The sequence below is a fragment of the Pseudophryne corroboree genome, chromosome 1 (assembly GCF_028390025.1).
Source record: "Pseudophryne corroboree isolate aPseCor3 chromosome 1, aPseCor3.hap2, whole genome shotgun sequence".
NCBI classification, from domain to species: domain Eukaryota; kingdom Metazoa; phylum Chordata; class Amphibia; order Anura; family Myobatrachidae; genus Pseudophryne; species Pseudophryne corroboree.
The window spans coordinates 575,088,306-575,103,796 of record NC_086444.1 but is presented as its reverse complement, the minus strand read 5'-3'; the positions used below and the strand labels follow the sequence as shown (position 1 = coordinate 575,103,796).

At 40.3% G+C, this 15,491-nt stretch overlaps 1 protein-coding gene across 1 annotated transcript in view; it reads left to right on the top strand.

Moving 5' to 3' along the window:
• LOC135036375 (atrial natriuretic peptide receptor 1-like) overlaps window positions 1–15,491 on the top strand; it is a 213,144-nt gene that overhangs the window by 181,063 nt on the left and 16,590 nt on the right. The gene's annotated exons all lie outside the window — the stretch shown is intronic.

Here is a 15,491-nt window from a genome sequence, read left to right as displayed (position 1 = left end):
CTGCTCGCCCGCCAGCAGCTCCCGCCCGCCAGTTTCTCCCCTGCTCCTCCTCCTCCCTGTCATTAGTACTCCGCTCTGGGGCGGAGTTTTGCAAAATTTATGCATTGCGTCGTGATCTCAGGGGAGGAGTGGGAGCACCCAGAGCCATCTAAAGAAACGGCACTGGATGGAGGAGTCCTTCTTTCATTCCCTCAATTACAAGCCAGCTACTCTCTCCACTCCAGGGATCTATTTTAATACTGCCAAATCTGTCACTGGTTCTGTTGTGTGACACGTGTGGTTTACCCCCTTATGATATACTGTCCTGTTTCACTATGAGACTATTGGGGTTGTGTCCCTCTGTTAAGATGTCTTCACAGTTCTGCTGGGAACTAGATTTGGGCTGCCCTATATCACCCAGTGGGAGAAGATTTATATTATGTCCTATAATTTGTCTCATTGTCTTAATCATACAGAGATGCACATTGATTAATAGGTTATACCTATAGATGAGTGGTTCAGATTACCTTGAATCTGGACCACTCCGAACATGTTAATCGTAGCCGCATCTGAATCCTGGCTTAGGGTTTCCTGCCAGACTCGGATGTCAGATCAGGGCTGAATGTCATCCCCACAGCATCAAATTCTTACAGGTTTTGGATTCCATATAAGGAGCCGCGGCCAAGATTAGGCGCCATTTTACTCCAGTCCAGTCATGTTTCTGCATGCTGCGCTCTTCTCTGCGGTGTCCAAGTGTGCTGCTAGGGCGTTTCTATCTCTAAGGGGTTATGCTGCTGGGGCTGTCTATCTTTAAGGTGCTGTGCTGCGGGGGCTGTGTCCACCTCTAAGGGGCTGTGGTGCTGTGTCCATCTACGGGGCTCTGCTGTGTCTATTCACAAGCTGTGTCCAGTCCTCATAGTCTAATTAGTCTAATTGCATCACAGTGCTGCTGCACTGACTCCGCGAGGCCCCACCCATTGTATTCACAGTGTGACTCCATATTTGACAGCAAAAACAATGAAAAAACTAAACAAGTAAAAAAATAAAGAAAGTACTGTGCACTGCACCCCAGTATGCTGTACCCTAGTGTGTGTGCATAAAAGCGGTCTCCACGCAGACCGCTGTATTTGTTTGTACTGTGCACTGTACCCCAGTACGCTGTGGCAATGTTTTATAGTTGTGCTATAAACTACCGTGTGTTTGTGCCATTGCTTTGTTGCTTAGTAACCAGCCAGCTCGCTGCAGCCTTTGGCAATATTGGTCAAAACAACATTGTGAGGTGGTTAAAATTGATTGGAATTGAGTGGAAATGTTATTGAGGTTAATAATACTCTAGGAACAAAAAAGGCCCAAGTTATGTGATTTATTAGTCAATTTTTTAAAAATAAATGCAAATCCAAAACCAGTCACAGAGGCTTGGCAAATCCAAATCCAAAACCAGCATACCATTTGGCCTTCCTGCTCCAAGCTCTGCTGGCATGATTGCAGAGAGGTAGGTCATGTCTTTCATATTTTTTGGGCATGTTTTTCTTACTTATAGACAAAAATCTGAGCTTCTGGCATCGTTCTCAAGAACTGCATGCTTCACATCATCAATCTACACGTTGTGCATCTCTGTGTATGACCAGTGGTGCATGTGTCATACTACAGAGCAAGGTCTATGTTTAGGCACACGTAGAATGTTATGTGCTGGTTGTACCCAGGAGAAAACTCTTTGAAAAGTGGAGAAATTAGAAGAACACCACATTCGGTGGAGCTGATAAGTCCAGAGAGAGTGGGTCATGAGGGACAAAGCTGAAGTTGCTGAGTTAGAGAAAGTAGAATCTTGATGGCAGAAACTGAAGTAGATGGTTTGGAAAATGTAGAATCATGAGGGGGAAGTTGCAGCCACTGAGTAAATCAGATAGACATTGATCTTTAAAGAATCAACAAGGAAATGTAAATGCAAAGCTTGATGGGATTGAAAGCATTATAAATGTATATAGGTAAGGATCCTCAGTCCTGCTTGTCCTAGCCTTAGGCAGAAGTGCTGAGTGTGAGGTAAATGTTATATAGTTGTTTTGCATTATCCAGTATGCTGTTGTGCAAGGTGATGCTACAATTGTCATTGTTGATGATGCACTGCCACCTGCCATTTGTAGCTGGTATTGCTGTGGAACCTCACAAATATAGGCCTACTATGGGTGTGGTATAGAAGATTAATGATTAGGTCGACCCCATATGGTCGACATGCATTGGGTCGACCTTTGAAAAGTCAACGCAGGAAAAGGTTGACATAGAAAATGGTTGATACATGTTGCGGGCAAGGTGCCTCGCTCTGCCACTGCTGTGCTCGGCACAGGTTACTATTGGCAAACGTAGTCCACGTGGATGGTTAAGTATGAAAAAGGTGTAAAGTATGCAACAACAAAAAAGTATAAAGTTGTGTCGACATGTGTCCTCGTACATCTTGCCTCAATATGCCATGCAGCAGGAGTTGTCTGGTGTGAGCTGACAGGTCCCGTGCAACTCCGTTGGCGGCGGGTGTCTTATTTGCTGAAAATGTGCATAGGACACACACGAAGACTCTACTGATTAAAGTGATATGTGGCATGCCTATATTTGGTATGCGGTTAGCATACTGCTCGTCGGCATCCTGGCTGTCAGAATATCGACACTGAGATACCAACTGGGTTACCATACTGCTGCCGGTATACCGGCGAGGTAGGTGATTCCCCCTCTAAGGGTGTCCATGCCAAACCCGCAGCATGGTGAGCGCAGCAAGCCTGCAAGGGGTTTCGTTATGCTCGCCCCCCTGCCGGCATTCCACCACTCGGGATGCTGATGTCGGTCTACTGACATTTGGCATCCCAGGTGGCGATATAACATACCGATCCCCTATATTCTGTGTGTGACTATGGCTGTATCTGCATATGAAATGGTATGTTACAGTGTTTACTAGGAAAACACTGTAGTGTAGAATTTCATATGCAGACACAGCCATAGTCACACACAATATAGGCATGACGCATATCATTTTAATCAGCATATGCTGCTTCTGTGTCTTATTCCATAGCAATGCAAAATAAAAGCATTTTAATGAAAAAGACGCAATGCACTACCAAGCTACAACACGGCATGGCGTGACTAGAAGGGCTGTTAAAACGTATCGGGAGGCTAGATGTATGTGGACACATCTGTATGTATGTCTGCCATTTGAACCTGTTGACCTTTTGTACCTGTCGACCTTTTGTCAGCGTTGACCTAATGCATGTTGACCATATGGAGTTGACCTATTGACTATTGACCTAGACATTGTCTATAACTTGTAAACCAAAGAACAGGAAGGAGGCTGCGCTTTGATGTATCAAAAAATATAACAATGTACCAGAGCGATTTAAGTACTATGATTGTAAAGTTTATTATTATAAAAAAGAAAAGTTAATATTGTTAAAAGTTAATAAACCATAAAACTGCATGCATGTCACTGAATTTGTATGAATTCATACACATATATTTGAGTATTATTACCCAATTAGTCAGGAACTAGGTGTGAGTGATTGAAGGAGTCCGTTCCAATAATTTTCCCCTGTAGCAAAAGTGCTTATCCAAGCAACAAAGTCTATCCAGATGAATAAGAGTCCAGTGGGAGGTAAGCAGTTCGCCGTTAGAGGATGATGTGCTCCATTATCTTGGAAACAAGCTCATCATGCATTACGGTATGGACAGTCCTCCTTGTGACAAATGTCTGGATGTTATGTTATCCAGAGTTGGATCAGTGGCTTGGAATGATAGGGGAATGGTCCTGTCCTCCACTCCTAGGTTCCTGACTGTGGTAGGTAAACACTTGGCGCGTTTCGCTGCGTTCAGGTGTCAAAAAGATGCTAGCTGAACACAGCAAAAGACGTCGGCTGTTTATCTACCACAGTCAGGAACCTAGGAGTGGAGGACTGGACCATCCCCTGATAATTCCAAGCCACTGATCCAACTCTGGAGGACATAACATCCAGACATTTGTCACAAGAAGGACTGTCCTTACCGTAATGCATGAGGAGCTTGTTTCTAAGATAATGGAGCACATCATCCTCTAACGGTGAACTGCTTAGCTCCCACTGGACTCTTATTCATCTGCAGAGACTTTGTTGCTTGGACAAGCACTTTTGCTACAGGGGAACACAATTGGAACGGACTCCTTCAATCACCCACACCTAGTTCCTGACTAATTGGGTAACAATACTCAATAAATTCAGTGACATGCATGCAGTTTTATGGTTTAATAACTTTAACAATATTAACTTTTCTTTTTTATAATAATAAAGTGTACACTCATAGTACTTAAATCGCTCTGGTACATTGTTTAGTTTTTTGATACATCAAAGCGCAGCCTCCTTCCTGTTCTTTGTATATTTCTTGTGTATCGTGGGAGTGACTTCCCCGATTTACAGAGGCAGCTGCTAAGCAAAGCATCCCTTGATTCAAGCGCCCGAGTATACCTTGGTATAACCATTTCTTGCACGTACATATAAATTGTAAACCGCCTGCTATATTTCAAACTCTTGATGCACACAAATTATTAAGAATTAGTGGAACATGGTGGAACATAGGATCTGATTCTGAGTTGTACGCAAAGCCAATATTTTGCATACAACATCCGATGGTGGGTGAGTGCGCATGCACGGAAGCCGCAGTACGCATGTGTTGGGGAAGCCGTCTGATTGAAAGGCTATGGATGTTTGAGGGCAGGAGGGTGGCCGTTTAAGAAAATGGGGGCGTCAGACCCATATTCTGGGCATGCCAAAGCCAGCGTTTGCACCTTGGCTGCAGAGTTCGGGTGGTCATTCTGCATAAGCTTAGGCTTACTGATAAGGGGTATACTTTTTCCTTCTCTTCTACTATTCCCCTCCTTTTCTCTGTCTGATTCTATTGTTTGTATTATATTACTATATTTCATATCTTTGAAGCAAATGTATCATTTTAACCCTTTAGTGATTTATAGTAATTCATCACTAATTGTGTACCTTTTAATAACAAACCCGCAGAGGTTGCATCTAGACATATATATCTTTAAATCATTAGGAATATTCTGTTCATGGAAGAATGCACGCCAGTCATATAGAATGTAATACTTAAAAATGTATTTCAACAAACAATTGCTACTCATAGAATTCACTTTTATCATTGAACAGTATTGGTCGAATACAATGAAAGTCACCATAGAATAGTTTCACAGATTGAAACTATATAAGAAAGAAACAGGATGAAGAAAGTGTGAAAGTGTGTGTGTGTGTGTGTGTGTGTGTGTGTGTGTGTGTGTGTGTATTTATTACTGGGGAGATATCACTCAAAGCACTCGGCTAAATCACAGATTGCATAAAATGGAACCCTAGGTATATTGATACATATTGGAAAGATATATACCTTGAAGAAATATCTTAGGGGATTGGTTTTGGTTTATGTGTGTGTGTGTGTGGGGGGGGGGGGAGGGGCAGCATGTGACTGTATGGTCCACAGACCGCATGGGACAGAAGCTGGACTCCATTTTGGGAAAACTCCCATGATTCCAAAGTCTGTAACACATGGTTCAAAAGGGAATGTCAGCAGCCATTTTAGGTTCGCAGGTTCAAACACATGGCATTCTTTGCTAGGCCATAAAGTCACACAGCAGAAGCCATATATAAACTACATATCTCTGAAAGACTCCACTATATTCCAGAATGTATAAGCTACAACATAATGCATATGTGCTGATTTTACAATTCCAAGCCTTCTAATCACATTTCACAATTCCAAGCCAACACAGTATCTCAATAACCAGCGCATATTGTATGCTGGCTATGCTATATAATGTAGCCTGTAATTATATGCCAATCCCGGTCTGTACCTTTGGAATAAACACATCCTACATTATGCTAACTTTTCAGCCTTCCAATACCAGATCACCAAGTAACCACAAAATATCAGCATGCCATTGCTACAAGCACATGACTACAGTAACAAAAGGAAGTATGTGCCAACTTCTATATTTCAGCAAGATGCACTATATAAAACCACTACAATCTGTTATAAATCACCATACCAGGAATGCTATTCTACAGATTGTCTAATGTTCCAATTACCATTACAGATTTCAGAATATTATCACAAACACATAACAATCACATAATTGCACAAGCATCATTATTTATTTATTTATTTATTAACAGTTTCTTATATAGCGCAGCAAATTCCGTTGCGCTTTACAATTTGAAATAACAATTACAAACTGGGTGATAACAGTCATAGAGGTAGGAAGGCCCTGCTCGCAAGCTTACAATCTATAGGCATATGTACATAAGGAAAGGTGCTATCTATTGCATAGAATGAGAAGACATGTGAGGATATGTGTGGACTGTACAGAGTGGATGTAATTTGATAGCAAGGTTTATGAAAGTTATGTGGGCGGTTCAGGAATTTGATACGCTTGCCTAAAGAGGTGAGTTTTGAGGGAACGCTTGAAGGTTTGGAGACTAGAGGAGAGTCTTATTGTGTGTGGTAGGGCATTCCACAGAGTGGGTGCAGCCCGATGAAAGTCCTGCAGTCGTGAGTGGGAGCGAGTAATGAGTGTGGATGAGAGACGCAGGTCTTGTGAAGAGCGCAGAGGTCGGGTGGGGAGATATTTTGTGATAAGCGAAGTGATGTACGTTGGTGTAGTTTGATTAATGGCCTTGTGTGTGAGTAAAAGTATTTTATATTGAATGCGGTAGAATACAGGTAACCAATGGAGGGACTGACAGAGTGGATCTGCAGACGATGAACGTCTAGCGAGGAAGATAAGCCTCGCCGCTGCATTCAGAATGGATTGTAGTGGTGAGAGTCTCGTTTTGGGAAGACCAGTTAGGAGACTATTGCAATAATCAATGCGGGAGATAATGAGAGCGTGGATTAGAGTTTTAGCAGTGTCTTGTGTAAGGTATGGTCGTATTTTGGATATGTTTTTTAGATGCATGTAACATGATCTTGAGACAGATTGAATGTGGGGAACAAAGGACAGATCAGAGTCAAGGATGACACCTAGGCAGCGAGCTTGTGGGGTAGGGTAGATAGTCGAGTTTTCAACAGTGATAGAGATATCAGGTTGGTACCTACTATTGGCCGGTGGAAATATAATTAACTCTGTCTTTGAAATATTAAGTTTGAGGTGGCGAGATGTCATCCAGGATGAGATAGCAGAAAGGCATTCAGTGACACGGTCCAGTACAGATAGGGACAAGTCAGGGGAGGATAGGTAGATTTGAGTATCATCTGCGTACAGATGATACTGAAAACCAAAAGAGCTGATTAGTTTACCAAGAGATGAGGTATAGATAGAGAAAAGCAGAGGACCCAAGACTGAACCTTGCGGTACTCCAACTGAAAGAGGTAGCGAAGAGGAGGTAGATTCAGAGAAGCGAACACTGAAGGAGCGATTAGATAGGTACGAGAGGAACCAAGAAAGGGCTGTGTCTTTAAGACCTAGGGATTGTAGTGTCTGTATGAGAAGAGAGTGGTCTACAGTGTCAAATGCAGCAGATAGATCTAGAAGAATAAGTAGTGAGTAGTGGCCTTTAGACTTCGTAGTGACCAAATCATTAACCACTTTAGTCAGTGCCGTCTCTGTGGAATGTTGGGAACGGAAGCCTGACTGAAGTGGGTCCAACATTAACCTTAAAGTCAAATGTATTAACAAATTAACTATTCTATGTCATTAAGCCATTGTGTACAATACTTAGCCATAGTAAGGAGATCGGTCCTGGTGATGAGCAATCTATGCTTCTGGAGGCTAGGTTGATTCTGAGTGAGTCTGTAGCAGTGTGTGTGCCAGTGTGGGAGTCTGGAAAGAGAGTGAGCTCTGTGATTTCAAGTAGGTATATCATACCTGCGTTCCAGCTATGGGGGTGTGTGATCCACAGGAAGTGTGTGTCTTAACAGCATGTGGGCTAGCTGTATCAGTGAGCTGAGCTAGCTATGTGCTGGGATTGTCTGTTCAAATGCAAACTAGGCTAAAGGCCCATACACACTTGACGATGCACACGTCGTTACTGACCGTCGTTAACGACTTCCCTTGAACTTCCCTTGAACAGCTGAGCAAACAACATGAGCATACACACTACCAACGACCAAAGACCATTCATCGTTGAAGCATCCAAGCTGAACAGTTTATTAAAATAATGAGCTGGGAACAGGGCTGGTGAACAGTGGCTTGGTCGTTGGTCGTTCACACCATACACATTCAACGACGTCTCTGGTCGGTAACGACCGTAGTGGAAATTGAGCATACATGCTCCACAGATAAGCAAGGGTCGTTAACGTCCCGCGGGGCCGCGCATCGGTGGTCGTCGGATGCATACACACTTGACGATATAATGAGCGACGTCGTTGATGAGGGCTGAAATGAACGACGTCGCTCATTTTATCGTCAAGTGTGTATGGGCCTTAAGGCTACAGTGTATAGATGTTAATTAGGCCTGGCTAAAGCAAGCACACGTTAGTAAAATATAATATATGTCTCTAAAATGGATATAATTACTCTGTAACACTCAAATAGCTGATAGTTTCTGATGGTGATTAGTTACTGTATCTTTGGATGCTGCACTCAGATCTGCAATGCAGGCAGTGGTCGTCTTTTGTCCTCAGACATTTGCTGTGGTATTTGCTTATTTTTGCATAGTGACGCAAAAAGCGTACAACTTAGAGCCAGGCATCTTAGAAATATAGGAATAACCAAATTGATTTGGAAGGGGCGCTTAAGCTGTGGCTCCAATTTATAATTAATAGCAGCTGTCTGTATAGGGTAGTCACACCTATAATATTACACAACAGAATTAGCCAAGCAAAGATAAGACAGCGCTGACTGAAATGAATTGTAAAAATGATATACAGTATTTATTACTAATTAAGCAATATAAAATCACATAGAAACATATAAAATGAATCATATAATATGAATATCTCACTGCACTGATGAATTTATAGTCACCATACATGGATTGTAATTCATATGCTGCTTGATGGAATGTCCCTGTAGGATCCGCACATTCAAATGTCCCTTATCCTGGGGTTGTAGCACAATCCCCGGGCCGAATTTTGTATTGAAGACAACGCTGGAGGAATAACTTTCCCAGTGGTTTGGCAGTACAACGGGGAAGTCCTCACCAGTAATGCGTGGCAGTCTTGAAGTTCGGTCCTTGTTAGTGGATTTGGGTGTAAATAGCGCTATTTTTCGGAGTCCTTAGGGATCCAAGTGAAAGTGGATATCCAATAAAGGTGACTTAGGCTCACACCTGACGCGTTTCACAGCTACCTGCTGTTTTATCAAAGGTGACTTGGTCCTTGCTGGCAGTGTGATTTATACCTAAGTTAATTACTCAAATCATTACAGCTGATTGAACAATTCATTTCATTACATGTTTAAAAATTAATAAAAACCTCATTTTATATGGATAGACTCAAGGCAATCAGAGAAGTTAGATATAGTTCATAGATTTTATTACTTTATTAGTTAAAAAACTATGTTTAAGACAGTGTTTAATAGTCCGCTCGTGCTGGAACGCACGCGGACTTCCGGCTTGTGACGAACGCGGACTTCCGGTTTCCGGCTTATGGCCCGCATTCGTCACACAGAGGCGGTACTTCTATCATTGTATGTCTCAAGCAGGGTTCTATTATAGTCAGTGACGTGTACCGGTTGTCATGGGGATAGAGTCCGTCTTCCCTCCAATCATATGGTGTGTACAGGGTCATGTGATCGGCGCTCCGTATAGCGCATCATATGTTGTGTTACATATATTTCTGATCCGTGACCCGCATAGAATGTTACAGAGAATATAACCTCTCTTTCCTAAACATATATATTCCCACATAATCAGAGCTAGTAAATATGTAATACATTTATCTTTTGACAACATAGTTATGAATTAATTATTATGATGGAAATTCATTTTATATAGTAATCATATCTGAGCAGTCGATATAAACCAAAATGCAAATACTTCATATAATTTTAATATCTATATATACAGGTATCTCAGTGAATACATAATCCTTAGGGAATCTGCTAGTGATGGATGTTTCTATAACTGTTGTGTTCAGAAAAACAGTTTTTAAGTTTAGCAGTAGATTTTGCTCCATCTGGAACATTCACTTATATTCATAGGATTTATCATTACTATTTACTTTTGCTTGGGAAAAGGGGGGGGGGGGGAGGGGAGGGAAGGGGAACGAAATGGGTGACAAGGGAGAAGGGGGGGGGGGGGGACATAATGGCATAGAATCATGAAATTATGTCAGGTAGGTATCTATATTTTAGATCACACAATTGAGCTCTACCGACTCGTTTAGGCCTGCCGGAAAGATACTATTCATTTTAAGCATCCAGAATACTTCTTGCTTACATAAGATCTTATATCGGTCTCCCCCTCTTATTGTCTTATTGATAAATTCTAAACCTGTCACCTTCAAACATTTGGGGTTTCCTTTATGGAAATCCGCATAGTGTTTTGATACACTATGTGTTAGCGCTTTTTTTAGAATATTTCTGCGGTGTTCAAGAAATCTTACTTTTAGGGGGCGTGTAGTTCTGCCAATATATTTTAAGTTGCATCCACAGGTCAGCATATAGATTACATAAGATGTATTGCAATTTATGTATGTTTTTATCTCATATGGTTTTTCTTTTTCATCTATGTTAACCATTAGAGTGCGGTCAGTTATAAAGTTACAGGTTAAACATCTATTCCTGCCACATTTAAAAAACCCTTTGGTTTTATTTCCTAGTTTTGTAAGCCAGTCTGTTTTTTCTATATCTCTTTTAGGGTCTTTTTTCTCCTCAATTCTTTTAAGATGACTAGGGGCCAACATATTTTTAAGAGACTTATTTTTTCGGAAAATAAAATTTGGTACCTTCGGTAAAATATTTACTAGTATATTATCTTGTTTGAGTATATTATAGTTTTTTGATATGATTTCTCTTATTTCTGCATGACAATTATTATAGGTTGAGATAAATGATATGTCTGAGGGCAAATTCTCCTCTGTAGTATTTTTGTTTTTAGAATTATCCTTAGGTGGATTCAGGAGTTGATCTCTTTCAATATTTTTTACTTCGTTTAGTGCTTTTTTTAGTATGTGACTTGGATAGCCTCTATCTGTAAAGGAATCTATCATAGTTTTTGCTTGAGAATCAAAAGAGGTCGTAGTCGAGCAATTTCTTTTGATGCGTAATAGTTGGCTCTTCGGAATACCTTTTTTCCAGGATAAATGGTGTGCACTATTAAAGTGTAGGTAGGCACTAGTGCCTGTCTCTTTTACATAGTTACATGTAACTATTTCGTTATTGATCACTTCTAATGAAACATCCAAAAAATTAATACAAGAAGTGTTAAAAGTGTGGGTGAAAGTGAGATTATAGGAATTTTTATTAAGGTGTGTAACAAATGAAAGTGCAGATGTAAAATCCCCATCCCAAATAATAAATAAATCATCTATGTAACGTCCATAGAGGACTAGGTGCGCGTCGAACCCGCCACCCCACACGAGCTGGTCTTCGACCTCGCCCATGTAGAGGTTGGCGTAGCTCGGCGCGAACCTAGTCCCCATGGCTGTGCCCATCACCTGAAGATAAAAAGTGTCTAAAAATATAAAATAATTGTGCTTTAGGATAAAGGAAATAGAGTTCAAAATAAATTGTTTGTGTTTCTCCCTGAGGTCTCCATCTTTTTCCAATCTCTTAGCAATTGTTTGTATGCCAATGTCGTGCGGGATATTCGAGTATAGACTCTGTACGTCTAACGTCAGAAACGCATAAGAGTCCTTCCATTTTATTGTTTTTATCATATTTAGAAAATGTGTGGTATCTTTGATGTGAGACCTCAGGGTAGAAACACGTGGTTGTAAATGTGAATCAACATAGTGGGATAAATTAGACGTGAGGGAACTTATACCAGAAATAATAGGACGGCCAGGAGGTGAAGTGAGGGACTTGTGTATCTTAGGGAGGTGATAGTAAGTGGGTACAATTGGATGGGAACAGAAGAGGAATAGGTATTCTTCTTTAGTGATAACTTGTTCCTCGACTGCAGCTGAAAGTAAGTATTGAAGTTCTATTATTCTTCAAAAATAAATCAGACTTTTATCCGATCAAATCTAAGGGTGTCAGCATAGAAAGTTTTTATAAAACTACATTAGACGACTTTAAAACACTATGTGCAGACAATACTAAAATTACAAAGAAAAAACAGAATATAAACAAATGGGAAAAGAAAGCTCTAAGAAAACTCACCAAAGACAGCTCAATTATTATTAAGACTGCGGATAAGGGGGGGGGTCTCATTATACAAGATAGGACAGACTACATAAAAGAAGCAGAGAGACAGTTGGGAGACAAAACCTTTTATTCAATACTGCCAATTGATCCAACAGAGAAATATTTAATAGAACTTCAATACTTACTTTCAGCTGCAGTCGAGGAACAAGTTATCACTAAAGAAGAATACCTATTCCTCTTCTGTTCCCATCCAATTGTACCCACTTACTATCACCTCCCTAAGATACACAAGTCCCTCACTTCACCTCCTGGCCGTCCTATTATTTCTGGTATAAGTTCCCTCACGTCTAATTTATCCCACTATGTTGATTCACATTTACAACCACGTGTTTCTACCCTGAGGTCTCACATCAAAGATACCACACATTTTCTAAATATGATAAAAACAATAAAATGGAAGGACTCTTATGCGTTTCTGACGTTAGACGTACAGAGTCTATACTCGAATATCCCGCACGACATTGGCATACAAACAATTGCTAAGAGATTGGAAAAAGATGGAGACCTCAGGGAGAAACACAAACAATTTATTTTGAACTCTATTTCCTTTATCCTAAAGCACAATTATTTTATATTTTTAGACACTTTTTATCTTCAGGTGATGGGCACAGCCATGGGGACTAGGTTCGCGCCGAGCTACGCCAACCTCTACATGGGCGAGGTCGAAGACCAGCTCGTGTGGGGTGGCGGGTTCGACGCGCACCTAGTCCTCTATGGACGTTACATAGATGATTTATTTATTATTTGGGATGGGGATTTTACATCTGCACTTTCATTTGTTACACACCTTAATAAAAATTCCTATAATCTCACTTTCACCCACACTTTTAACACTTCTTGTATTAATTTTTTGGATGTTTCATTAGAAGTGATCAATAACGAAATAGTTACATGTAACTATGTAAAAGAGACAGGCACTAGTGCCTACCTACACTTTAATAGTGCACACCATTTATCCTGGAAAAAAGGTATTCCGAAGAGCCAACTATTACGCATCAAAAGAAATTGCTCGACTACGACCTCTTTTGATTCTCAAGCAAAAACTATGATAGATTCCTTTACAGATAGAGGCTATCCAAGTCACATACTAAAAAAAGCACTAAACGAAGTAAAAAATATTGAAAGAGATCAACTCCTGAATCCACCTAAGGATAATTCTAAAAACAAAAATACTACAGAGGAGAATTTGCCCTCAGACATATCATTTATCTCAACCTATAATAATTGTCATGCAGAAATAAGAGAAATCATATCAAAAAACTATAATATACTCAAACAAGATAATATACTAGTAAATATTTTACCGAAGGTACCAAATTTTATTTTCCGAAAAAATAAGTCTCTTAAAAATATGTTGGCCCCTAGTCATCTTAAAAGAATTGAGGAGAAAAAAGACCCTAAAAGAGATATAGAAAAAACAGACTGGCTTACAAAACTAGGAAATAAAACCAAAGGGTTTTTTAAATGTGGCAGGAATAGATGTTTAACCTGTAACTTTATAACTGACCGCACTCTAATGGTTAACATAGATGAAAAAGAAAAACCATATGAGATAAAAACATACATAAATTGCAATACATCTTATGTAATCTATATGCTGACCTGTGGATGCAACTTAAAATATATTGGCAGAACTACACGCCCCCTAAAAGTAAGATTTCTTGAACACCGCAGAAATATTCTAAAAAAAGTGCTAACACATAGTGTATCAAAACACTATGCGGATTTCCATAAAGGAAACCCCAAATGTTTGAAGGTGACAGGTTTAGAATTTATCAATAAGACAATAAGAGGGGGAGACCGATATAAGATCTTATGTAAGCAAGAAGTATTCTGGATGCTTAAAATGAATAGTATCTTTCCGGCAGGCCTAAACGAGTCGGTAGAGCTCAATTGTGTGATCTAAAATATAGATACCTACCTGACATAATTTCATGATTCTATGCCATTATGTCCCCCCCCCCCCCCTTCTCCCTTGTCACCCATTTCGTTCCCCTTCCCTCCCCTCCCCCCCCCCCCCCCTTTTCCCAAGCAAAAGTAAATAGTAATTATAAATCCTATGAATATAAGTGAATGTTCCAGATGGAGCAAAATCTACTGCTAAACTTAAAAACTGTTTTTCTGAACACAACAGTTATAGAAACATCCATCACTAGCAGATTCCCTAAGGAATATGTATTCACTGAGATACCTGTATATATAGATATTAAAATGATATGAAGTATTTGCATTTTGGTTTATATCGACTGCTCAGATATGATTACTATATAAAATGAATTTCCATCATAATAATTAATTCATAACTATGTTGTCAAAAGATAAATGTATTACATATTTACTAGCTCTGATTATGTGGGAATATATATGTTTAGGAAAGAGAGGTTATATTCTCTGTAACATTCTATGCGGGTCACGGATCAGAAATATATGTAACACAACATATGATGCGCTATACGGAGCGCCGATCACATGACCCTGTACACACCATATGATTGGAGGGAAGACGGACTCTATCCCCATGACAACCGGTACACGTCACTGACTATAATAGAACCCTGCTTGAGACATACAATGATAGAAGTACCGCCTCTGTGTGACGAATGCGGACCATAAGCCGGAAACCGGAAGTCCGCGTTCGTCACAAGCCGGAAGTCCGGAAGTCCGCGTGCGTTCCAGCACGAGCGGACTATTAAACACTGTCTTAAACATAGTTTTTTAACTAATAAAGTAATAAAATTTATGAACTATATCTAACTTCTCTGATTGCCTTGAGTCTATCCATATAAAATGAGGTTTTTATTAATTTTTAAACATGTAATGAAATGAATTGTTCAATCAGCTGTAATGATTTGAGTAATTAACTTAGGTATAAATCACACTGCCAGCAAGGACCAAGTCACCTTTGATAAAACAGCAGGTAGCTGTGAAACGCGTCAGGTGTGAGCCTAAGTCACCTTTATTGGATATCCACTTTCACTTGGATCCCTAAGGACTCCGAAAAATAGCGCTATTTACACCCAAATCCACTAACAAGGACCGAACTTCAAGACTGCCACGCATTACTGGTGAGGACTTCCCCGTTGTACTGCCAAACCACTGGGACAGTTATTCCTCCAGCGTTGTCTTCAATACAAAATTCGGCCCGGGGATTGTGCTACAACCCCAGGATAAGGGACATTTGAATGTGCGGATC